Raw genomic sequence first — 27,975 nt, 5'->3', positions numbered from 1 at the left:
GCTCCTGATTCATAAGAGACCCTGTCTCAAAGAACAAGGTGGACAGTGACTAAAGAGCACATATGACATTGACTTCTGGCTTCCACATGTACCCACAAATATGAACATACATACACACATGCATACACACCACACACATGCATACACATGCTCCCTCCAAACTAGTCATTGTTTCTCTGAAATTAAAAGGAAATTTTAGGGGGACAGAGTTGAGACAAACCTCTAATCCCTGATAATCTTGCTTTCACTTCCCAAGATCTGGTATTACAGATGTGCACCACCACACCCAGTTTCACCACACCAAATTCAAATTAACTGAACATTTTGTACTTTTTTTTTTCTTGTGAACCAAATTATTTTTTTATTTACACACCATATCGAGAAGCAGATACATAATTTTTTTACAATTAATTTCCAAAAATGTGCAAGAAATTACTATAATTCACTTACAAACCAAAAGACATATTAAAATCAATGGACTTTGGATAGTTCACTCTGTGGTGGTCTCAGTACAAATGGTACACACCTGATTTGAAAATCTGAATTGCAAGTATTAATTTCATGGCACTCCAACAACTGTAAGATTTCTTCTCCCTCACGTGTATACGATTTCAAAATCTTTTAAGAATTTCTCATCTCCTCTGGATGTAGCATTTTGTACTTTTTAAAAAATATTTTGGGGCTGGAGAGATGGCTTAGCGGTTAAGCGCTTGCCTGTGAAGCCTAAGGACCCTGGTTCAAGGCTCGGTTCCCCAGGTCCCACGTTAGCCAGATGCACAAGGGGGCGCACGCGTCTGGAGTTCGTTTGCAGTGGCTGGAAGCCCTGGCGCGCCCATTCTCTCTCTCTCCTCTATCTGTCTTTCTCTCTGTGTCTGTCACTCTCAAATAAATAAATAAAAAATTTTTTAAAAAAAATATTTTTTTTTGTTTGTTTTTCAAGGTAGGGTCTCACTCTGGTCCAGGCTGACCTGGAATTAACTCTGTAGTCTCAGGGTGGCCTCGAACTCATGGTGATCCTCCTACCTCTGCCTCCTGAGTGCTGGGATTAAAGGCGTGCGCCACCACGCCCGGCCTAAAATATATATTTTTAAAAAGGGCTGAGAGCTGGGCATGGTAGCACACACCTTTAATCCCAATACTCAGGTGGCAGAGGTAGGAGGATTGCCATGTCTTTGAGGTCAGCTTGAGACTTTATAGTCAATTCCAGGTTAGCCTGGGCTAGAATGAAAACCTAGCTCAAAAATGAAAAGATAAAAATGAATTTTAAAAAGGAGGCTGAAGAGATGGCTTAGCAGTTAAGGCACTTGCCTGTGAAGCCAGGTGATGCAAGTGCAAGGTTGCACATGCCCACTAGGTAGCACATGCGTCTGGAGTTCGATTTCAGTGATTGAGGCCCTGGAGTGCCAATTCTCTCTCTTAAAAAAAAAATAATTAAGTTTTTAAAAAATGGGGAGGGGCTGGAGAGATGGCTTAGCAATTAAGGTGCTTGCCTGCAAAGCCTAAGGACCTGAATTTGATTCCCCAGTACCCATACCCATGAAAAGCTAGATGTGCAAAGTGGCACATGCATCTGAAGTTCATTTACAGTGGCTGGAGGCTCAAGTGCACCCAATCTCTCTCTCTCTCTCTCTTTCTATCTTTCCTCTTTCTTTGTTTTTTTTTTTTTTTGGTTTGGTTTTATGAGATAGGGTCTTATTCTAGCCCTGGCTGATCTGGAATTTACTATGTAGTCTCAGGGTGGCCTTGAACTCACAGTGATCCTCCTACCTCTGCCTCTCAAGTGCTGGGATTAAAGGCATGTGCCACCACACCCAGCTTCCTCTCTATCTTTCTGCACTTGCAAATAAATAAATAAAATATATATTAAAATATTTTTTAATGGCTTAGCAGTGTGTTATTGCAAACAAACTCCAGAAACATGTGCCATATTGTGAATCTGGCTTTATGTGGGTACTGGAGAACTGAACCAGGGACATCAGACTTTGCAAACAAGTATCTTTAACCATTAAGCCTTCTCTCCAGGCTGCATCTTGTATTTTTATTTGCTAAATCTGTCAACTCTAGTTCTTAATATTTTCCATGTGCTTTGCCTTTTCTATCTAGTGATTCTGCTCTTTTTCTTATTTGTGTATGTATGTATGACATGTATGTATGTATGTGTGTACATGGGCATAGGTGCCACAGAGTGCATGTGGCAGTTAGAAAACAACTTTAGGGTATTTCTCCTCTCCTTCTACCTTATTGTTTTAGACAAAGGCTTCCTTATTGTTTTTCTCATTTTTTTCTAACCTTCTTTGTTCCCCTTCCCTCATTGTTTTTTTGCCATTGCTGCTTACAATGTTTATGGATTCTCTTATCTCTAGAGGCCTCTCAGTGTTCAGACACCAAGGAGTATTGAACTTGGGTACACAGGCTCTTTTATGTGGAGATTTATAGGGTTTGAAACACTAGACTATGGCTGCCATTGTCCCTTCCTAGAAGCACATATATAATTGCCACAGGGAGTTGCCTTTTTTCCTTTCTCCCTCTTGTTCCTGGATCACATCTCTGTGTGTGTGTGTCTTTGTATCTTTATTTTTTTGTATTTTTTTCAAAGTAGTTCTCCCTCTAGCTCAGGTTAATCTTGAACTCATGTATTGTCTCAGGCTGGCCTCAAACTCATGTCAGTCCCATGACCTCTGCCTCCCAAGTGCTGGGATTAAGGCATGTACCAACCATGCCCAGCTGTTTCTTTATTTTTAACTAGTTAATTAGTCAGTTAATTAATTTGTATGGATGCATGTGTATTTTCATAGGTGTGCCAGTGTCTCTTGCAATGCATGTGACACTTCGTGTCTGGCTTCATGTAGATGCTGGTAATCAAACTTGGGCCAGCAGACTTTGCAAGCAAATGTCTTTAACTGCTGAGCCAACTCCCCACCCCTCCACCTTGTGTCTTCTTAGTTAACCTATGTTCTAATCGTACTGTGTGTTTTTCTCTCATTGTATTAACATAGTCATATACACATATAAGAATTATGTGTATATAGTTTTCTAGAAACCAAAACTAAAACCAAGGGTCGGGCAAAATGGCTCAGCCTAGGTCCAAGCCAACCACAAAAAGTGGTTGGACACAAAAAGTGATGCAAGAATTTGCTGTTCATTTGCAGCTGCAAGTGGCCTTGGCATGACACCCCACCCATGCAAATAAGTAATTTTTTTTTCTTGTTTTTTTATTTTTTGAGGTAGAGTTTCATTCTAGCCCAGGCTGACCTGGAATTCACTATGTAGTCTTGAACTTGCAGTAATCTTCCAACCTCTGTCTCCCAACTGTTGGGATTAAAGGTGTGTACCACCATGTCTGGCTTTACAAAATACTTTTATGTGCTGCTTTGTGCATCTGGATTTATATGGATACTGGGCAATCAAGCCCCACTAACCTTTGCAAGCAAGCTCATTAACTGCTGAGCCATTGCTTGCTATTCTTTTGTTGTTTTTGTTTTAAGTTAATTAATTTATTTATTTGAGAGAGAGAGAAAGAAAGAGGCAGGTAGAGAAAGAGAAAGAGAGAGAAAGGGGGCTCAATGGTCTCTAACTACTCTTAACAACATCCGGAGGAAATCCCTTCAAGTTGCTACATGGACTTCTAGTTTCTTCTTTTCAGTAACATGTAGAGATTTCCTGGAGTATAATGAATTCAGCTGTGTTCTTTTATTTATTTATTTATTTATTTATTTATTTGAGAGCGACAGACACACAGAGAAAGACAGATAGAGGAAGAGAGAGAGAATGGGCGCGCCAGGGCTTCCAGCCACTGCAAACGAACTCCAGACGCGTGCGCCCCCTTGTGCATCTGGCTAACATGGGACCTGGGGAACCGAGCCTTGAACCGGGGTCCTTAGGCTTCACAGGCGAGCGCTTAACCGCTAAGCCATCTCTCCAGCCCTCAGCTGTGTTCTTAATGCTTGCCTTTACTTACAGATTTTTGTCGTTACAAAAGTATCTGTAATAAGTCAGGTATGGGGGCACACAACTTTAATCCCAGCACTTGGGAGGCAAAGGTAGGAGGATTGCCATTAGTTCAAGGCTACCCTGAGGCTACATAGTGAATTACAGGTCAGTCTGAGCTAGAGTGAAACCCGACCTTGAAAGAAAGCCCCCCCCAAAAAAAAATATATCTGTAATAAATACCCTCACCTTAGTTCTTTACACAGGAGGGCTTTATTTCCATGAGATGAGATAGACTCCTAGGAGTACAGTTACTAGGCAAAAAGTGTTTTTGACTATTGCCAGAATGAATATCGGATCATTCCACACCCATTGCAGCCTTCTTCTAGCATGCTTTCTATAGAAGACAGCATGAGCGGTACGAAAAGCTAAATCCCAGAGCTGGATTAGTTCAGCCTAGCAAATGCACCCATATGGGACTTTGACGAACCATGTCAGCTGTGTGAGAAGTAGCCATGCCACTCATATGGTATTGGCTTTTGTGGGGCAAGCTGTGGCTGTGATCAACTTCCCTCTGCCCTTCCATCTGTCCCTCCATCCATACTTCCCTCCTTCTGTAAGGGGGTGTTGCCAGAGCTCAGAAAGAAAGAGTCCTTGAACCCCAAACCCCGAGTTTGTGTCTGTATTTAACCAAAGAATTGGGCAAACCAGACTGAGGATAATTATTAAATTGTTACATTACTGAGGGAAGTACAGAACCAAAGGAAGGAAAATGGATACACCCACGTGGTCTGAGAGCCTATGTGGTGGGTGGGCCTGGACGAAACCTGAAAAGGGATCTAGAAAGGAAAGAGAAGAAAGTTGCAAGAGCTTTGGAGGGTAGGAGGGGTTTCATTTCTGCTCACTATGAAACTTAGGTTTCTGTTAGGTCTAACCATACCTTGACTGCTTGCCCAGAACTCCACACCCTTGGAGTTTCCTGGAACTTGAGTTACCCCCACTGTGACAATGCCTTACCTCATCCTCTTCCAAGATGTCAGGTCAAGTAATTTTGAACTGCTATTTGCTTCTGTATTTTGCTTGCCAAGTTCCCTATTGGAAATCTCTCAGCTTTACAGTTTGTGAATGATAAAAACTTGCCTTCTTTTTTTGCTCAGGGCTGCTCTCTTAAGCCCTGCCTTTGGGTGAGACAGTCAGCTGGCCAGCTTCTGTGTGCACACTACAGCTTGCTTCAATTTGACCAAATATTTGAGTCAGTGGTCTCTTCTTTGTGTTGTAGGTTTCACAGTCCCATATACTGGCCTGCAGTGAGTGTCACTCATTTATAGTGGCTGGTGTGAAACTCTGGGTGTCCTGCTCCATAGCTCTTCTGCCTGGTCTTGTTTTCTAGCAGGAGTTTCTTTATACTGTTTCTGGAGCTTGTGAGGTTCCACTGCTTCTCTCCCCTGCTGGATTGGGGTTACAGGCACACATGGCCATGCCCAGCTGTTTTAGGTGAGATCTGGAGATTTGGACTCATGCAACCTCAGGTACCCTTAGGCCCTCATACTTGTGCAGGAAGTGCAACTAACCACTAAGCCTTATCTCCAGCCCCATAAGGTGCTTCTTGTCAGGTATTTGGTCACAGCAATGAGAAAGGCAATACAAGCAGTTGTAGTGTTGAACCGGTGAATTTGAAGTTCATCACGTGAGCTGACTTTTTCCAGTTGTGCATAAAGATTTTAAAAAAAGCTTTGTGCTGGAGAAGTAGCACAGTAGTTACAGCACTTGCCAGCAAAGCCTAACAACCCAAGTTCAATTCCCCAGTACCCATGTAATGCTAGATGCACAAGGTGACTCATGCTTCTGGAGTTTCTTTACAGTGGCTAGAGGCCCTGGCATACCTTTTCTCTCCCTCTCTCTCTTTCTCGCTCTCTCTCGCCTGGGCATGGTGGTGAACACATTTAATCCCAGCACTGGGGATGCAGAGATAGGAGGGTCACTGTGACTTTGAGGCCATCCTGAGACTACATAGTGAATTCCAGGTCAGCCTAGGCAAGAGTGAGACCTTACCGCAAAGAAACAAAAACACAAAAAGAGAAAGAGAGAATGGGCATGCCAGGGCCTTCATCCATTGCAAATGAGCTCCAGATGCATCTGGTTTATGTGGGTACTGGGGAATTGAACTGGGTCCTTTGGCTTTGCAGGCAAGCGTCTTAATCACTAAGCCATCTCTCCAGACCAATAATCTTCAATTTTGTCTTCTCCAAGTAAAGAGAGTTCCTATGGGAGCTGGAGAAATTGCTTAGCAGTTAAGACACTTGCCTGCAAATCCTAATAACCCAGGCTCAATTCCCCAGTACTCATGGGCACAGAATGGCATATGCATGCATCTGGAGTTCATTTTCAGTGGCGACAGATCTTAGCACACTCATTCTCTCTCTCTCTCTCCTTGCAAATAAATAATTTTTTTAAAGTTTAAAGAGGGGGTTGGCAAGATGGTTTAGCAGTTAAGGTGTTTGCCTGTAAAGCCAAAGGACCTCAGTTTGATTCCCCAGGACCCACATAAGCCAGATGCACAAGGTAGTGCATACATCTGGAGTTCTTTTGTAGTGGCTGGAGGCCCTTTTGTGCCCATTCTCTCTCTCTCTCTCTCTCAAATAAATAAATAAAAATAAATATTAAAAGTTTAAAGAGCTAGGTGTGGTGGCGCAGGCCTTTAATCCCAGCACTTGGGAGGCAGTGTTAGGAGGATTGCCATAAATTCGAGGCTACCCTGAGACTACATAGTTCCAAGTCAGCCTGGGCCAGAGTGAGACCCTACCTTGAAAAACCAATAAATAAATAAATAAAAGTTTAAAGAGAGTTCCTATGACTGCCCAAAAAGGTTCTCTTCATGTCATCTCACGTGGCATTGGTTAACTGGTTTGTTGGAGTACAGTTCTTCCTGAACTTTTGGGTTCAAGTTAGAGCATTGATGGTAAGGAGTGGTACTCTTAGAACTGGAACAAAGATGCTTAGAAGGATTTAGCTGATGCCAAATAAATAAAATTCCACTGATCCTTCCTTGTTACAGATGCCCTTTCCTCTCTCTGCCCCATCTGATGTGTTTTTTTATTCAGTGTTGCTTAAATCAATTAATCAATCCTTCCTTATTTTCTTTCCTTTCTACTTTTTTTTTTTTTTTTTTTTTTGAATTTTTGAGGTAGGGTCTCACTGTAGCTCAGGCTGACCTGGAATTCACTAGGTAGTCTCAACGTGGACTTCAACTCATGGTGATCCTCCTACCTCTGCCTCCTGAGAGCTGGAATTAATGACCTGTGCCACCACACCCAGTCTTCTTTCTTTCTACTTTAAAAAATTATCTTATATTAGCTGGGTATGGGGGACATCACCATGAGTTCGAGGCCACCCTGAGACTGCCTAGTAAATTCCAGGTCAGCCTGGACCAGAGTGAGACCCTACATTGAAAATCCAATATATAATTTATTTGAAAGAGAGAGAGAAAGAGAAAGGAGAAATGGGTACACCAGGGCCTCTAATCATTGCAAATGAACTCGAGACACATGCATCAGTAGTATTTGGGCATGGTTTGTTTCTTCCAGGTTCCTTATATGTGTGCTTTTCTTTCTCTTCAGCATGGAGGATTCTTTCAAGTATTTTCTATAAGCTGGTTTTGTCTTCAAATATTCCTATAGGCTGCTTTTTTTGTTGTTGTTGTTGAATGTCCTTATTTTTCCATCTATTGGAATGGATAGCTTTGTGGCATAAAGTAACATTGGTCGAAAGTTGTTATCTTTCAGAACTTGGAATAGATCATTCCAAGCCCTTCGGGCTTTTAAAGTTTGTGTTGAGTAATCTGCTGTTTGGACACAATGAAGATAGTCTTAAGAGGGAAATTTATAGCTTTAAGTGCCTATATTAAGAAATTAGAAAGGTCACAAGTAAACAATCTAATGCTTCACCTTAGGACCTTGGAAAAAAAACAAGGCAAACCAAAAATCAGTAGACCCCAGGAAGATTAGGCAGAAATTAATGAAATAGAAACAAACAAAAAATCCAAAGAATCAATGAAACAAAGAGTTGGTTCTTTGAAAGAATAAACAAGATTGACAAACACTTAGCAAATCTGACCAAAAGAAATAGAGAAGAGACACAAATTAATAAAATTAGAGATGAAAAAGGCACCATTACAATAGATGTCAAAGAAATTCAGAAAATCATGAGGACATGCTATAAGGACATCTATTCCACTAAGTTTGACAATCTGAAAAAAATGGATGATTTCCTTGATTTATATGACCTACCAAAATTAAGTCAAGACGAGATTAAGCACTTATATAGACCTACAACAAGTATGGAGATCCAAGCAGTTATCAAAAACCTCCCAACTAAAAAGAGGTCAGGTCCAGATGGACTCACTGATAAGTTTTACCAGACCTTCATGAAAGAACTAACGCCAATGCTTCTCAAACTTTTCCATAAAATAGAAAAAGAAGGAATCCTACCAAACTCCTTCTATGAAGCCAAAACTAGGCAAAGACAGAACAAAAAAAAAGAAAATTACAGACTAATCTCCCCCATGAACATAGATGCAAAAATTCTCAACAAAATATTGGCCAACAGAATAGAAGAATATATTAGAAATATCATTCATCCCGACCAAGTAAGCTTTATCCCAGAGATGCAGGATCAACATACACAAATCAATAAATGTATTATATTATATAAATGGACTGAAGGACAAAAATTACATGATCATCTCATTAGATGCTGAAAAAGCATTTGACAAAATCCAATATACCTTCATGATACAAGTCCTACAGTCTGGGAATAGAAGGAATATATCTCAACATAATTAAGGCTATTTATGACAAACTTACAGCCAACATAATAGTAAATGGAGAAAAATTTTAAGCTTTTCCACTGTAATCAGAAACAAGACAATGTTGCTCACTGTTCCTACTTTTATTTAATATAGTACTGGAAGTCCTAGCCATAGCAATAAGGCAAGAGACACATATAAAAGGGATACAAAAGGAAGAGACCAAATTGAAATTATTTGCAAATGATATGATTCCATACATAAAGGACCATCCATAAAGCAAGCTGTTAGAGCTGATGAACACTTATAGCCATGTAGCAGGATACAAAATAAACAGAGAAATCAGTAGCCTTCCTATATGATAACAACAAACACACAGAGGATGAAATCAGAGAATCATTCCCATTCACAATTGTATAAAATAATAATAATAATGATAAAGTACCTTGAAATAAACCTAACCAAGGAAGTGAAGAATCTCTACAATGAAAACTTTAAAATCCTGAAGTGAGAAACTGCAGAAGACACTAGGAAATGTTCTTGGATTGGAAGAATCAATATTGTGAAAATATCAATCTTACCAAAAGCAATCTACTCATTTAATGCAATCCCCATCAAAATTACAATGGCATTCTTCACGGAAATTTTTTAAAAATCCAAAAATTCATTTGGAATCACAAAAAACCTCGAATATCTAAAACAATATTGAGCAACAAAAATAAGGCTGGTGGTATCACCATACCTGACTTTAGCCTATATTACAGAGCCACAGTAACAAAAACAGCATGACACTGACACAAAAACAGATAGGTAGATCAACAGAACAGAACATAGGACCCAGATGTAAGGCCAGGTAGCTATAGTCACCTGATATTTGATTAAAAAAAAATGCCAAAAATACTTATTGGAGAAAAGACAGCCCCTTCTGCAAAAGGTGCTGGGAAAACTGGATATGTATCTGTAGAAGGATAAAAATAGATCCTTATCTTTCTCCATGCCAAATAATTAAGTCCAAATGTATCAAAGATCTTAATATCAGACCTGAAACTCTGAAAGTGCTATAGGAAAAATAGGGGGAACCCTTCAACATATCGGTCTTAGCAAAGACTCTCTGAATATAACCTCAATTGCTCAGGCAATGAAACAACAGATTAACTGCTGGGACCTCATGAAATTACAAAGATTTTGTACAGCAAAGAACACTGGGAATAGAGCAAAGATGCAACCTACAGAATGGGAGAAAATCTTTGCCAGCTATACATCTGACAGAGGATTAATATATAGGATATACAAATAACTCAAAAATCTAAATAGTAAGAAATCAAACAACCTAACTAAAAAAAAAAAAGGGATATGGCAGCTCACAGACATGGGGCATGTCAATAAGGGAACAGGTAAGGGCAGATCATACCATGGCATCCTGGATCACAGTCCTGATGCTGCTAATAGGAACTTCCCCAGTTTTCTTCTTGGTTAACCTGGTCAGTAAAGAATCAACACACATGAGCCGGGCGTGGTGGCGCATGCCTTTAATTCCAGCACTTGGGAGGCAGAGGTAGGAGGATCGCCGAGAGTTCGAGGCCACCCTGAGACTACATAGTGAATTCTAGGTCATCCTGAGCCAGAGTGAGACCCTACCTCGAAAAAAAAAAAAAAAAAGAATCAACACACAGGCCTGGAGAGATTGCTCAGTGGTTAAGGCACTTGCCAGCAAAGCCAAAGAAGTTAGGTTTGATTCCTCAGTGCCCACATAAAGCCATATGTACAAGGTGGCACATGCATCTAGAGTTTGTTTGCAGTGGCTGGAAGCCCTGGCATACCTATACTCTCTCTGACTCTGTCTCTCTCTCTCTCTCTCTCTCTCTCTTTCTCTCTCTCTGTCAAATAAATTTTTAAAAATTAAAAAAAAAAAAAGTCAACAGGGCTGAAGAGGTGGCTCAGCAGGTAAGGCACTTACATGCAAAGCCAAAGGACCCAGGTTCAAATCCCCAGGATCCATGTAAAGCCAGATGCACAAGGTGGTGCATGCATCTGGAATTTTCAGTGGTAAGAAGTCCTGGTGTGTCCATTCTCTCTGTCTTTCCTTGCAAATAAATAAATAGATATTTAAAAAATGGGAAATTGAACTAAATAGAGAGTTCTGGAAAGAAATACAGATGACGTACAAACATCTTTAAAAATGTTCCACATCCCTAGCCATCAGGGAAATGCAGATTAAAACTATGCTGAGATTATATCTTACTCCTGTCTGATTGGCTACCATAATGAAAACAAGTGACCATAAATGCTGTCAACATAGAGGAACCCTTCTATGTTGTTGTTGGGAATGCAATCTGGTCCAGCCATTGTAGAAATCAGTGTGGAGGTTCCTGAGACAGCTAAAAATAGATCAACCATATGACCCAGCTATACTACTCTCAGACATATATCCTAAGGATTCATCTCACTACCTTAGAGATACTTGCTCAACTATGTTTATTGCCACTCTATTCACCATACCTAGGAAATAGTACCAGCCTAGATATCCCTCAACTGATGAGTGGATAAGGAAGATGTGGCACATTTACACAATGGAGTTCTACTTAGTGGTAAAGAAAAATTAAGTTATGAAATTTGCAGGAAAATGGATGCATCTGAAAAGGATTATTCTTTGTAAGGTAACCCAGGCTTAGAAAGCCAAATGTCACATGTTCTCTCTCATATGTAGATCCTAGCTACAGATGATGGGACTTCTGTGTAAGTAGGAAGAAAACTAAGTAGCAGAGGCTAGTAAGCTAGAAAGAGGACATAAAGGGAATAGAAAGGGAGGGAGGGGGGACTTAATAGGGTTGGTATTGTATATATGTAAGTAGAAGAACAGATTACAGGGAGTGGAACAGAGTAATGGGGGTGAAACAGCCTAAGTGAAATCAGGGGACGAGATTAAGTAAAGGAAAGGTGTGGGGAGGGCTAATAAAAATCTAAGAGGGTATGAATAAGTCATATGGAAACCTACATTTTTGGATAATGGCACATCCAGAAGCCATAGATTGCTCCAAGGCTCAGGGACCATTGTTGAAGAGGTGGTAGAAAGAATCTAAGAGCCAAAGGAAGGAGAGGAGTACTTACAATACTGCCTTCAAGACACAAAGTGACTATGGTATATACATGACCTCACAGTGGCTGATGCTGCTTACACAAGACTTGCATAATAGTGTAGTAGAAGAAAGTTAACAAAGAAACCAGGCCCAGCTGATACTCTAGAACACAGTCTCTGTTGTACAGCTGTACCAGGGAGATAGCATGACCCTGAGTCTCCTCCTTGTCTATGCAGCTGCACCTGCTATGTTATCTGGTTAGTGCAGCCATAAGCAAAAATACCTCTAAACTTTCTGTTCTCCATTTGTACTTTCTCTCTCTCACTCGCTCTCTTTTTTATTTTGGTTTTTCAAGGTATGTTGGGCCCTGAAAGGCCCAGGCTTGAGGCCTAGTGGAACTTCCTGAGCCTAGCTAAAGTTTGGCGACCTGTCTCTGGCCAGCTATGACTCAGCAGGATGCCTAAGGGCTTCTGGCCTGCTACTTCCTCCTGGTAATTGTAATTAGCATTTCAATAGTTAAAGTTTACTATTGGCCCTTACCTCTTCTCCCACCCTAAAATCCCCGCCTTCGTCCCCAACATGATATAAGCAACTGCTCAGAGTAATAAAGCGAGTTGTTCCTGCATTGCAAAGACTCCCGACTCAGTGTGGTTTTTCTCTGATGGCCAGGAGAGGTTTCTGAGACGTCCGACGCTCATCATCCCCTCAACTCCTAGGGAGGAACCAGCAGGCCTGGTCCTTCCCTAGGCACTACCTGTGCGGGAAGGAGCCCCGCAAAGGTAAAGTTTCACTCTAGCTCAGGCTGACTGGGTATTCACCTTGTAGTCTTAGGGTGACCTGGAACTCATGGTGATCCTCCCACCTCTGCATCCTAAGTGCATTAAAGTGTGTTAAAGTCATGCAACACCACAGCCAGCTAACATTTGGATTTTTTATTACTGATTTATTGCTAAGGAATTTTCTGTTTGTGCCCCAAAATTATAGAGCCTTAAAAACTTGTAACCATCAAGAAGGAAATCAAAAAATTCATAGAGTCAAATGATAATGAGAACACAGCATACCAAAATCTCTGGGACACAATGAAGGCAGTTCTAAGAGGTAAATTTATAGCCTTAAGTGCCTATATTAAGAAATTAGAAAGGTCACAGGTAAACGACCTAATGCTTCACCTTAAAGCCTTGGAAAAAGAAGAACAAGGCAAACCAAAAATCAGTAGACAGGAAGAAATAATAAAGATTAGGGCAGAAATTAATGAAGTAGAAACAAAAAGCAATCCAAAGAATCAATGAAACAAAGACTTGGTTCTTTGAAGGGTAAACAAGATTGATAAACCCTTAGCAAATCTGACCAAAAGAAAGAGAGAAGAGACACAAATTAATAAAATCAGAGATGAACAAGGTAACATCACAACAGATTCCAGAGAAATTCAAAAAATCATAGGGACATACTATAAAAGCATATACTCCACAAAGTATGAAAATCTGAAAGAAATGGATGATTTCCTTGATGTATATGACCTACCTAAATTAAATCAAAATGAGATTAACCACTTAAATAGACCTATAACAAACATGGAGATCCGAACAGTTATAAATAATCTCCCAACTAAAAAAAGTCCAGGCCCAGATGGATTCACTGCTGAATTTTACCAGACCTTTAAGGAAGAGTTAACACCATTGCTTCTTAAGCTTTTCCAGGAAATAGAAAAAGAAGGAATTCTACCAAACTCCTTCTATGAGGTCAGCATCACCCTGATACCAAAACCAGGCAAAGATAGAACAAAAAAAGAAAATTACAGACCAATCTCCCTCATGAACATAGATGCAAAAATTCTCAATAAAATATTGGCAAACAGAAAACAAGAGTATATCAAAAAGATGATTCACCCAGACCAAGTAGGCTTTATCCCAGAGATGCAGGGATGGTTCAATATACGTAAATCTATAAATGTAATACATTATATAAACGGGTTGAAGGACAAAAATCACTTGATCATCTCATTGGACACAGAGAAAGCACTTGACAAAATCCAACATCCCTTCATGATAAAAGTCCTACAGAGACTGGGAATAGAAGGAACATATCTCAATATAATAAAAGCTATTTATGACAAGTCTACAGCCAACATATTACTAAACAGGGAAAAACTGGAAGCTTTTCAACTACAATCAGGAACAAAACAAGGGTGTCCACTGTCCACACTTTTATTTAATATAATTCTGGAAGTCTTAGCCATAGCAATGAGGCAAGAGACACACGTAAAAGGGATACAAATTGGAAAGGAAGAGATCAAGTTATCATTATTTGCAGATGACATGATTCTATACATAAAGGACCCTAAAGACTCTACTAGCAAACTGTTAGAGCTGATCAAAACCTACAGCCATTTAGCAGGATACAAAATAAATACACAGAAATCAGTAGCCTTCATATATGCTAACAACAAACACACAGAGGATGAAATCAGAGAATCACTCCCATTCACAATTGCATCAAAAAAAATAAAATACCTTGGAATAAACCTAACTAAGGAAGTAAAGAATCTATACAATGAGAACTTTAAGACACTCAAGCGAGAAATTGCAGAAGACACTAGAAAGTGGAGAAACATCCCTTGTTCCTGGCTTGGGAGAATCAATATCGTGAAAATGGCAATCTTACCTAAAGCAATCTACACATTTAATGCAATCCCTATCAAAATTCCAAAGGCTTTCTTCATGGAAATAGAAAAAACAATCCAAAAATTCATTTGGAATCATAAAAAACCTCGAATATCTAAAATAATACTGAGCAACAAAAAAGAGGCTGGTGGTATCACCATACCTGATTTTAACCTATACTACAGAGCCATAGTAACAAAAACAGCATGGTACTGGCACAAAAACAGACATGTAGATCAGTGGAACAGAATAGAGGACCCAGATGTAAGCCCAAGTAGCTATAGCCACCTGATATTCGATAAAAATGCCAAAAATACTCATTGGAGAAGAGACAGCCTCTTCAACAAATGGTGTTTTGAAAACTGGATAAATATCTGCAGAAGGATGAAAATAGATTCTTCTCTCTCGCCATGCACAAGAATTAAGTCCAAATGGATTAAAGACCTTAACATCAGACCGGAAACTTTGAAACTGCTAGAGGAAAAAGTAGGGGAAACCCTCCAACATATTGGTCTTGGCAAAGACTTTCTAAATACAACCCCAATTGCTCAGGCAATAAAACCACAGATTAACCACTGGGACCTAATGAAATTACAAAGATTTTGCACCGCAAAGGACACAGTGAAAAAAGCAAAGAGGCAACCTACAGAATGGGAAAAAATCTTCACCAGCTATATATCTGATAAAGGATTAATATCTAGGATATACAAAGAACTCAAAAAGTTAACTAATAAGGAATCAAACAGGCCAATCAAAAAATGGGCTAAGGAGCTAAATAGAGAGTTCTCAAAGGAAGAAATACGAATGGCATATAAGCACCTAAAAAAATGTTCTACGTCACTAGTCATCAGGGAAATGCAGATTAAAACTACATTGAGATTCCATCTCACTCCTGTCAGATTGGCCACCATCATGAAAACAAATGATCATAAATGTTGGCGGGGATGTGGAAAAAAAGGAACCCTTCTGCACTGCTGGTGGGAATGCAATCTGGTCCAGCCATTGTGGAAAACAGTGTGGAGGTTCCTAAAGCAGCTAGAGATTGATCTACCATATGACCCAGCTATAGCACTCCTAGGCATATATCCAAAGGACTCATCTCATTTCCTTAGAAGTACATGCTCAACCATGTTTATTGCTGCTCAATTTATAATAGCTGGGAAATGGAACCAGCCTAGATGTCCCTCAACAGATGAGTGGATAATGAAGATGTGGTACATTTATACAATGGAGTTCTACTCAGCGGTAAAGAAAAATGAAGTTATGAAATTTGCAGAAAAATGGATGGACCTGGAAAGTATTATACTAAGTCAGGTAACCCAGGCCCAGAAAGCCAAGCGCCACATGTTCTCCCTCATATGGGGATCCTAGCTACAGATGACTGGGCTTCTGTGTGAGAATGAAAATACTTAGTAGCAGAGGCCAGTAAGTTGAAAAGGAGACATAAAGGGTGGAGAAAGGAAGGGAGGAGGATACTTAATAGGTTGATATTGTATATATGTAATTACAATGATTGTAATGGGGAGGTAATATGATTGAGAATGGAATTTCAAACGGGAAAGTGTGGGGGTGGGGAGGGAGGGAATTACCATGGGATATATTTTATAATCATGGAAAATGTTAATAAAAATTAAAAAAAAAAAAAAAAAAAAAAAAATGTTCCACATCCCTAGCCATCAGGGAAATGCAGATTAAAACTATGCTGAGATTATATCTTACTCCTGTCTGATTGGCTACCATAATGAAAACAAGTGACCATAAATGCTGTCAACATAGAGGAACCCTTCTATGTTGTTGTTGGGAATGCAATCTGGTCCAGCCATTGTAGAAATCAGTGTGGAGGTTCCTGAGACAGCTAAAAATAGATCAACCATATGACCCAGCTATACTACTCTCAGACATATATCCTAAGGATTCATCTCACTACCTTAGAGATACTTGCTCAACTATGTTTATTGCCACTCTATTCACCATACCTAGGAAATAGTACCAGCCTAGATATCCCTCAACTGATGAGTGGATAAGGAAGATGTGGCACATTTACACAATGGAGTTCTACTTAGTGGTAAAGAAAAATTAAGTTATGAAATTTGCAGGAAAATGGATGCATCTGAAAAGGATTATTCTTTGTAAGGTAACCCAGGCTTAGAAAGCCAAATGTCACATGTTCTCTCTCATATGTAGATCCTAGCTACAGATGATGGGACTTCTGTGTAAGTAGGAAGAAAACTAAGTAGCAGAGGCTAGTAAGCTAGAAAGAGGACATAAAGGGAATAGAAAGGGAGGGAGGGGGGACTTAATAGGGTTGGTATTGTATATATGTAAGTAGAAGAACAGATTACAGGGAGTGGAACAGAGTAATGGGGGTGAAACAGCCTAAGTGAAATCAGGGGACGAGATTAAGTAAAGGAAAGGTGTGGGGAGGGCTAATAAAAATCTAAGAGGGTATGAATAAGTCATATGGAAACCTACATTTTTGGATAATGGCACATCCAGAAGCCATAGATTGCTCCAAGGCTCAGGGACCATTGTTGAAGAGGTGGTAGAAAGAATCTAAGAGCCAAAGGAAGGAGAGGAGTACTTACAATACTGCCTTCAAGACACAAAGTGACTATGGTATATACATGACCTCACAGTGGCTGATGCTGCTTACACAAGACTTGCATAATAGTGTAGTAGAAGAAAGTTAACAAAGAAACCAGGCCCAGCTGATACTCTAGAACACAGTCTCTGTTGTACAGCTGTACCAGGGAGATAGCATGACCCTGAGTCTCCTCCTTGTCTATGCAGCTGCACCTGCTATGTTATCTGGTTAGTGCAGCCATAAGCAAAAATACCTCTAAACTTTCTGTTCTCCATTTGTACTTTCTCTCTCTCACTCGCTCTCTTTTTTATTTTGGTTTTTCAAGGTATGTTGGGCCCTGAAAGGCCCAGGCTTGAGGCCTAGTGGAACTTCCTGAGCCTAGCTAAAGTTTGGCGACCTGTCTCTGGCCAGCTATGACTCAGCAGGATGCCTAAGGGCTTCTGGCCTGCTACTTCCTCCTGGTAATTGTAATTAGCATTTCAATAGTTAAAGTTTACTATTGGCCCTTACCTCTTCTCCCACCCTAAAATCCCCGCCTTCGTCCCCAACATGATATAAGCAACTGCTCAGAGTAATAAAGCGAGTTGTTCCTGCATTGCAAAGACTCCCGACTCAGTGTGGTTTTTCTCTGATGGCCAGGAGAGGTTTCTGAGACGTCCGACGCTCATCATCCCCTCAACTCCTAGGGAGGAACCAGCAGGCCTGGTCCTTCCCTAGGCACTACCTGTGCGGGAAGGAGCCCCGCAAAGGTAAAGTTTCACTCTAGCTCAGGCTGACTGGGTATTCACCTTGTAGTCTTAGGGTGACCTGGAACTCATGGTGATCCTCCCACCTCTGCATCCTAAGTGCATTAAAGTGTGTTAAAGTCATGCAACACCACAGCCAGCTAACATTTGGATTTTTTATTACTGATTTATTGCTAAGGAATTTTCTGTTTGTGCCCCAAAATTATAGAGCCTTAAAAACTTGTAACCATCAAGAAGGAAATCAAAAAATTCATAGAGTCAAATGATAATGAGAACACAGCATACCAAAATCTCTGGGACACAATGAAGGCAGTTCTAAGAGGTAAATTTATAGCCTTAAGTGCCTATATTAAGAAATTAGAAAGGTCACAGGTAAACGACCTAATGCTTCACCTTAAAGCCTTGGAAAAAGAAGAACAAGGCAAACCAAAAATCAGTAGACAGGAAGAAATAATAAAGATTAGGGCAGAAATTAATGAAGTAGAAACAAAAAGCAATCCAAAGAATCAATGAAACAAAGACTTGGTTCTTTGAAGGGTAAACAAGATTGATAAACCCTTAGCAAATCTGACCAAAAGAAAGAGAGAAGAGACACAAATTAATAAAATCAGAGATGAACAAGGTAACATCACAACAGATTCCAGAGAAATTCAAAAAATCATAGGGACATACTATAAAAGCATATACTCCACAAAGTATGAAAATCTGAAAGAAATGGATGATTTCCTTGATGTATATGACCTACCTAAATTAAATCAAAATGAGATTAACCACTTAAATAGACCTATAACAAACATGGAGATCCGAACAGTTATAAATAATCTCCCAACTAAAAAAAGTCCAGGCCCAGATGGATTCACTGCTGAATTTTACCAGACCTTTAAGGAAGAGTTAACACCATTGCTTCTTAAGCTTTTCCAGGAAATAGAAAAAGAAGGAATTCTACCAAACTCCTTCTATGAGGTCAGCATCACCCTGATACCAAAACCAGGCAAAGATAGAACAAAAAAAGAAAATTACAGACCAATCTCCCTCATGAACATAGATGCAAAAATTCTCAATAAAATATTGGCAAACAGAAAACAAGAGTATATCAAAAAGATGATTCACCCAGACCAAGTAGGCTTTATCCCAGAGATGCAGGGATGGTTCAATATACGTAAATCTATAAATGTAATACATTATATAAACGGGTTGAAGGACAAAAATCACTTGATCATCTCATTGGACACAGAGAAAGCACTTGACAAAATCCAACATCCCTTCATGATAAAAGTCCTACAGAGACTGGGAATAGAAGGAACATATCTCAATATAATAAAAGCTATTTATGACAAGTCTACAGCCAACATATTACTAAACAGGGAAAAACTGGAAGCTTTTCAACTACAATCAGGAACAAAACAAGGGTGTCCACTGTCCACACTTTTATTTAATATAATTCTGGAAGTCTTAGCCATAGCAATGAGGCAAGAGACACACGTAAAAGGGATACAAATTGGAAAGGAAGAGATCAAGTTATCATTATTTGCAGATGACATGATTCTATACATAAAGGACCCTAAAGACTCTACTAGCAAACTGTTAGAGCTGATCAAAACCTACAGCCATTTAGCAGGATACAAAATAAATACACAGAAATCAGTAGCCTTCATATATGCTAACAACAAACACACAGAGGATGAAATCAGAGAATCACTCCCATTCACAATTGCATCAAAAAAAAAATTAAAGTACCTTGGAATAAACCTAACCAAGGAAGTAAAGAATCTCTACAATGAGAACTTTAAACACTCAAGCAAGAAATTGCAGAAGACACTAGAAAGTGGAAAAACATCCCCTGTTCCTGGATTGGAAGAATCAATATTGTGAAAGTGGCAATCTTACCTAAAGCAATCTACACATTTAATGCAATCCCTATCCAAAAGCATTCTTCATGGAAATAGAAAAAAACAATCCAAAAATTCATTTGGAATCACAAAAAACCTCGAATATCTAAAATATTGCTGAGCAACAAAAATGAGGCTAGTAGTATCACCATACCTGATTTTAACCTATACTACAGAGCCATAGTAACAAAAACAGCATGGTACTGGCCCAAAAACAGACATGTAGATCAGTGGAACAGAATAGAGGACCCAGATGTAAACCCAAGTAGCTATAGCCACCTGATATTTGATAAAAATGCCAAAAATACTCATTGGAGAAAAGACAGGCTCTTCAGCAAACGGTGTTGGGAAAACTGGATATATATCTGTAGAAGGATGAAAATAAATTCTTCTCTCTCTCCATGCACAAGAATTAAGTCCAAATGGATTAAAGACCTTAACATGAGACCTGAAACTCTGAAACTGCTAGAGGAAAAAGTAGGGGAAACCCTTCAACATGTTGGTCTTGGCAAAGACTTTCTGAATACAACCCCAATTGCTCAGGCAATAAAACCACAGATTAATCACTGGGACCTCATGAAGTTACAAAGATTTTGCTCTGCAAAGGACACAGTGAAAAAAGCAAAGAGGCAACCTACAGAATGGGAAAAAATCTTCGCCAGCTATATATCTGATAGAGGATTAATATCTAGGATATACAAAGAACTCAAAAAGTTAAATAATAAGGAATCAAACAGGCCAATCAAAAAATGGGCTATGGACCTAAATAGAGCATTCTTAAAGGAAGAAATACAAATGGCATATAAGCATCTAAAAAAATGTTCCACATCACTAGCCATCAGGGAAATGCAGATTAAAACTACATTGAGATACCATCTCACTCCTGTCAGATTGGCCACCATCAGGAATACAAATGATCATAAATGTTGGCGGGGATGTGGAAAAACAGGAACCCTTCTACACTGCTGGTGGGAATGCAATCTGATCCAGCCATTGTGGAAATCAATGTGCAGGTTCCTAAAACAGCTAAAGATTGATCTACCATATGACCCAGCTATAGCACTCCTAGGCATATATCCAAAGGACTCATCTCATTTACTTAGAATTACGTGTTCAACCATGTTTATTGCGGCTCAATTTAAAATAGCTGGGAAATGGAACCAGCCTAAATGTCCCTCAACTGATGAGTGGATAATGAAGATGTGGCACATTTATACAATGGAGTTCTACTCAGCGGTAAAGAAAAATGAAGTTATGAAATTTGCAGAAAAATGGATGGACCTGGAAAGGATTATACTAAGTGAGGTAACCCAGGCCCAGAAAACCAAGCGCCACATGTTCTCTCTCATGTGTGGATCCTAGCTACAGATGACTGGGCTTCTGCGTGAGAATGAAAATACTTAGTAGCAGAGGCCAGTAAGTTAAAAAGGAGACATAAAGGGAAGAGAAAGGAAGGGAGGAGGATACTTAATAGGTTGATATTGTATATATGTAATTACAATGATTGTAATGGGGAGGTAATATGATGGAGAATGGAATTTCAAATGGGAAAGTGTGGGGGTGGGGAGGGAGGGAATTACCATGGGATATATTTTATAATCATGGAAAATGTTAATAAAAATTAAAAATATATATATATAGCTGGGAAATGGAACCAGCCTAAATGTCCCTCAACTGATGAGTGGATAATGAAGATGTGGCACATTTATACAATGGAGTTCTACTCAGCAGTAAAGAAAAATGAAGTTATGAAATTTGCAGAAAAATGGATGGACCTGGAAAGGATTATACTAAGTGAGGTAACCCAGGCCCAGAAAGCCAAGCGCCACATGTTCTCTCTCATGTGTGGATCCTAGCTACAGATGACTGGGCTTCTGCGTGAGAATGAAAATACTTAGTAGCAGAGGCCAGTAAGTTAAAAAGGAGACATAAAGGGAAGAGAAAGGAAGGGAGGAGGGTACTTAATAGGTTGATATTGTATATATGTAAGTACAATGATTGTGATGGGGAGGTAATATGATGGAGAAACGAATTTCAAAGGGGAAAGTGTGGGGGGTGGGGAGGGAGGGAATTACCATGGGATTTTTTTTATAATCATGATAAATGCTAATAAAAACTTTAAAAATTAAAAAAATAAAAATAAATAAATAAAAGATTGAGTATAAGTGAAAAAAAACTTGTAACCCACCAATTGTATAATAAATTCACTATGTATGCCTGCTATACTGTCTATAAAACTCCTGAGCTATGAGTCTATGTCAACATGGATTACTTTTCTACTTCTCTACTCCATCTCTGGTGCCATTTCAGTGTGACTCAGTTACCCATAACAATAGGAGGGGTAAAGTGCTGACATCAAAATTAAAGAGAGACTAGTTGGGAAAAAGAAGGTAATCACAATAGTTTGAGTCACAGGAAAGAAACCTTGATGTAGCTCTCATTGGATACATGGCCAAAAATGTTTAGCATGTTAAGATTCTATTTAAATGGTAAAACTAGAAAAAAAAAAAAACTAAGTATATGAAGATTTCTGACTTATGCTATCAAAATAAAAAGTTATGGCTTCTCTCCCTGTTCTCATTGCTGAGTTCAAGATATTCTGAATGAAGAAGCTCAGAACGCTTGAGAAAGGACTGTGTGATCACTTAATCTATCTTTCACAAAGGGACTTATGCTTGTTTACCATGGCAACAGAACCTGGGGACTTCCCTTCATTAAGTACCTTTGGTTACCACATTGCTAAGTACCCAGTTTCCAACAACAGCATCCATCAGTATTTCCCTGGCAACCTTTAGAAGGGCTAGTGAGGTTCGGACATGGGATCCCTCATGTCATGGATGAGACAGTGATTTTGTACCCACAGAACTACTTCGTATTCCATGTTTTACTCACTGGTACACAAACATTTGCCCCTCTATCCAAACACACAAATATGCATATACATGTATGCGTATATAACAAAATTGCTGTCTACATGTACCTTATATTAACTTTTATCATTTTCCTAGTCACAAAATGAAGCTATTAAGTGGATTAATTTATCCATCAGTGGAAATGATTCATCTTCAGGAAGGGTTTGCCACCAGGCATAAGCTGCAAGTTATAATCAGCTTTCCCTCCACTCTCTCAAACACCTGGAGGTGTACTTCACTTTCCACCCATGTAATGTAACAAGGATCTAGCTGGGAGAGGATAGCAGTTTTTCCAGTAGGCAGACATCTGGATCAACTCCATAGGAAACCAAGTTTATTACAGCTTGCTTGCTTGCTTGCTTTCTTTCCTTCTTTCTTTTTTTTTAAACTATTATAGCTTTCATATTTTAAAAATTATTCATTTATATTAGTCATGTGTATGTATTGATATGGAAATTTTGGGGTTACTTGACTACACCAATATATGCCAACACACCAATGAATTTGGAATATCCCAGGATCTTGTCTCATGAATTCAAAGAATTGAAATCCATAGACCTGAGGTAGGATTTAGAGAGACTTTATTAGATTAAAAGGAGGAAGTTTGCCAGGCGAGGTGGCGGCACACGCCTTTAATCCCAGCACTTGGGAGGTAGAGGTAGGTGGATCACCTGAGTTCGAGGCCACCCTGAGATTACATAATGAATTCCAGGTCAGCTTGGGCTACAGTGAGACCCTACCTCAAAACACCAAAAATAAACAAATAAAGAGAAACCAGAGTATAATTAGTTCCCTTAATTAGCACAACCACAGGAGATGCCCTAATCATTTTAATATTTTTTCTTTGGTATGTGTGTTTGGAAGTTTGATTATAATATGGCGAGGAGAGGTTCTTTCCAGGTTTTGTCTGGCTGGGGTTCTAAAGTCTTCCTGTATCTTCATTGGCACCTCTTTCCCAATTTGGGGGAAATTTGCTTCTATGATTTTGTTGAAGATGCCTACTATGCCTTTGGAGTGGAATTATTCTCCTTCTACTATGCCCTGAATTCTTGTATTTGATCTTTTCATAGTGTCCCGAATATCTTGAAATTCCCACTCATACTTTTCTATAAGTTTGTCTTTCTCTTTGTTGGCCTGTATTAGATCTGCCACCTGGTCTTCTAGCTTAGATATTCTCTCCTCTCCTTCATCCATTCTACTGGTGAGATTTTCTACAGAGTTTTTTGTTTCATTAACTGTGTTCTTCATTGCTAGTAATTCTGACTGGTTTTTCTTTATTATTTCTATTTCCTTATTTATGTCTTGTATTGCCTTCTTTATTTCATGAAATTGGTGCCCTGCGTCTTCTTTGATTCCTTTGATTTCCTCTTTAAGTTCCTCTTTGACTCCTTTGATTTGTTCTCTGACTTCTTTGAACATATTTACAATCATTCTTTTGAAATCTTTCTCAGGCATTTCCTCTAACTCGTTCTCACTGGAGGTCATTTCTGATGCATTAATACTTTTAGGTGGATTTATATCATCTTGCTTTTTAGTGTTTCTTGTGTTATAATGTATACATTTTTGCATCTTGGATTAAGTTAATGATTGGATTTTCTAGCTAGCTGTGTATTCTTAGCTGTATCAATTGATTTGATGTTATATATTTTCAGGGTAGGAGCTTAAGGTGTTAGATGTGGCTCTTAAGACTCTCAGAGTATCTACAAAGGTGCTCCTAAGGGTTGAGTTTCCCTGCTATGGGAGTATTCAAGTAGGCTGAGTGGAATAAAATATAGGTAGATTCTAAAAGTTAACTAAACAATGTACCCATTCAATCAAAAACAGCCCCAAGTATGTATGCCAGAGTAGTTATTGTAACAACCAGATCCTCTATCAACATAAAGGTTAAGATTTCTGGTCTGTTGAGGGATCCAAGTCAGCTTGTGACCAAGTGAGATCCTTCCCTGGTTCAATCCCAGTTACCTTGGATGATTTTGGTCTCAGTCAAGTTGCTGCCTGGTTTTCCGGCTGCTGTTCTGATTTCTGGAGCTGGGCACTGGCTTTTCCTGCAGGGCAAACTGAACCTGGCAACTGTGGCCCTGCAGATCAGCAACCCCGTTGCTGGAACTGCTGCTGCTAAAGCTTCCTCTGCTGGGTCTGTCAGCAGCTGAAGCTGCTGCTGCTTGGCCTACCGGTGCTGCTGCTGCTGTAGCTGCCACTTCTGGAGCCACTGCTGTTGCTGAAGCTGCTGCTGTTGGGTCCACTGCCGTTGCTGCCACTGAAGCTGCTGCTGCTGGGTCTGCCACTGCTGCCGCTCCTGGGTCTGCTGCAGTTGGGGCCGCTGTTACCAGTGCCGGTGCCACTGATATTGCTGCCATACTCTGCTCCTGCTTGGGTCCTGCTGTTGGCCCAAGTTGGCGTGGCCAGGTCTCAGGACTGCTGCTCTGTTTGCTGGAGCTGGGCTCAGGTGGTCGGGGAGGGGAGGGAGCCGCAGCTGCTCTGGTTCTCTTGCTGTTCCACATGTTCTTGTACCTCATGGTCTGCTCCTCCATTGCTCATTGCCACTCTCCCTTCACGTTTCCTGAGTTGCGGAGAGCGCCAGTGTGAGGGGAAGCTCCCGCACCTGGCTTTTCCTGCAGCTGGAGCCGAGCCTAGCGGCTTTCTGGTGCACCACCGCTGTGTTTTGCAGATCTGCTGGGGCACTTTTGCCAGCCTGTGAGGCTCTGGATGCTCTGGATCTCTTCTACTTCTCAGCTGCTGCTTCAATTTCCTATACACCTCACGTTTTAATAAAATTGTGTATTTTGCTGAGTTTTTTTGGTCTTTTTTTCCCCCCAGGCTGCTTTGGCGTGGTACCTACGCCACCATCTTAACCGGCAGTCGCCCTCATCATTTTATGGATACTGAGTCATACACCACTTGTACATGGTAATATCAGATTCTAACTCCCATCTTTCTGATGCCCTTTAAAATTTTTTAAATTATTTATTTATTTTTTTATTTTTGTAGTCAGTGAATACAGTCAAGTTGGTACCATTGTTAGCCTTCTCCCTGTCCTCCCCCTTCCACAGGGACCATCCTTCTTAGGGTATATGGGTCATGGATTGTGGGGTTAGCCTTTAGTTTCGGGTAGGAGAAAATGTCTCTGTGTGTCATGACCCAATGTATTATGGCTCTGGCATTCTTTCCGCTCCCTCTCCTGCAAATTTTCCTGAGCCATGTTGGGTTCATATTAGGACTGCTTCTATATTGAGATCTTGGGAGCCTCTGTGTCTCTGGATATCTGGTTTGGTAGGGGTTGATTGTTTTCTGTGTCTATCTCCTTCACTGTTGTGCTAGTTCCGGGTTCGCCAAGAAAACAGCATTCTTGTATGTTTCCCTAATTATTCTTAGTTTCAGCTGGGGCTCTTTTGAGGTATGATGGGGTGGTTTTCTCCTTAGGATCTGCATCTATCTGAAAAAGAGAAGCAGATCCTCCAATGGAGAATAAAATTAGCACCAAGTAAATGTGCTAACCATTGTTTATTAGAGAGAGTTTAGTGGAGAGTGGGTTGATTTTTAGATATGGTTCTGACTTGTTTCCCAGCTATGGGTTCTGTTCCACTGAGCAGATCAGTTAGCCAAATTGAGAGCAGTTGGTTTCCCACCATGGCTATGCACCACTATGGCATGTGTGTGAGCACCACATCAGGTTGTTTGCTGCTAAGTAAGTTAGACCATGCGTTGCTTAGGCAGATATTGGTCTTTATCCCCCAGTTGCTCATATAGCACCTTCTGGGACTGACTCTCTTCCAGCTTCCAGCCATGTCGCTCCATGGTACATACCAACAGTGTATGGTATCTTCAACAGTAGGGTCTTACCACTAAATTATGGTGGGTTCTCAAGCACTCTGATACAAATCTGTCTTCTTCTGGGAAACCTTTTGTAAGTCTCTGTGATCAAAAGCTCATTGTGGGGCTGGAGAGATGGCTTAGCGGTTAAGCGCTTGCCTGTGAAGCCTAAGGACCCTGGTTCAAGGCTCGGTTCCCCAGGTCCCATGTTAGCCAGATGCACAAGGGGGCGCCCGCGTCTGGAGTTCGTTTGCAGAGGCTGGAAGCCCTGGCGCGCCCATTCTCTTTCTCCCTCTATCTGTCTTTCTCTCTGTGTAGCTCTCAGATAAATAAATAAATAAATAAAAATTAAAAAAAAAAAGCTCATTGTGGATGGTTACCACCTGCTGGTACCGGGAGTTACAGGTCAGCAGCCAAGAAGACAAGGAAGAACCAGGTAAGTGATATAAAAGAGATAGAGAGAGATGAGAGATGAGAGATGAGAGAGAGAGAGAGAGAGAAGCAGAAATAGGAGGAGATAATGAACAGTTTTTGTCGTACCCTTTCCAGAGCCTTGTGAATCTGGTGTTCCCTCTAAGGGCCTTGTGGAGGTTCAGCCATTTGGTCTGTCTTTTAGGATGTAGAGTTTTATGGTACCATTGCCTTTTGGGTCCAGTTTTGTGTTCCATCTCCCTTCTTTATGCTCCCCTCCCTCCTTACCCTCCCTATTGTCTGGTCCTCAAGATTCTTGTTAGGTATGTTGGCAACTTGGGTAGATTCAGGTTAGGAGCTGTAGATGAGTGAGACTATGTGGCGATTATCTTTCTGTGATTGGGTGAGTTCACTGAGAATAAGTTGTTCCAGGCTTGACCATTTTTCTTCAAATTTCATTGTGTCATTTTTCCTTCCTGCTGTGTAGAATTCCATTGTGTAGATGTACCACATCTTAGTTATCCATTTGTCTAGTGATGGATATCTGGGTTGATTTTAGCTCTTGGCTATTATGAATCGAGCAGCTATAAACATGGTTGAGCAAATCTCTCTGAGCTGAGGTGTGAAGCTTTTAGGGTACATGCCCAGTAAAGGAATAAACTTGGTCTGTTGGTAACTCTATAGTCAGTTTTTTTAGAAGTCTCTATTGCTTTCCAAAGTGGTTGTAACATCTTACACTCCCACCAACAGTGGATAAGGGTTCCTATTTCTCCACATCCTCACTAGCATTTATTTTCATTTGATTTTTGATGTTTGCTATCCTTACTGGGGTAAGGTAGAATTTCATAGTAGTTCTAATTTGAATTTCCCTGATGATTAGGGATGATGAACATTTCGTTAGGTTGAGTGTTTGCCATTTGTATTTCTTCCTGTGTGAACTGCCTGTCGAATTCCTTGCTCCATTTTGTGAGTGGGTTGTATGACTTTTTCTTGTTTAGGGTTTTGAGTTTTTTGTAGATTCTAGAAATTAGGCCTCTGTCAGTTAGATATTCAGCAAATATTTTCTCCCATTCTGTGAGTAACCTATTGGCTCTGCTTATTGTATGTTTGTCAGTGAAGAAACTTTTCAGCTTCTTAAGATCCCATTGGTTGAGT

Source organism: Jaculus jaculus, chromosome 6 (genome assembly GCF_020740685.1).
Source record: "Jaculus jaculus isolate mJacJac1 chromosome 6, mJacJac1.mat.Y.cur, whole genome shotgun sequence".
Lineage (NCBI taxonomy): Eukaryota > Metazoa > Chordata > Mammalia > Rodentia > Dipodidae > Jaculus > Jaculus jaculus.
Note: the sequence above shows the minus strand (reverse complement) of the source record.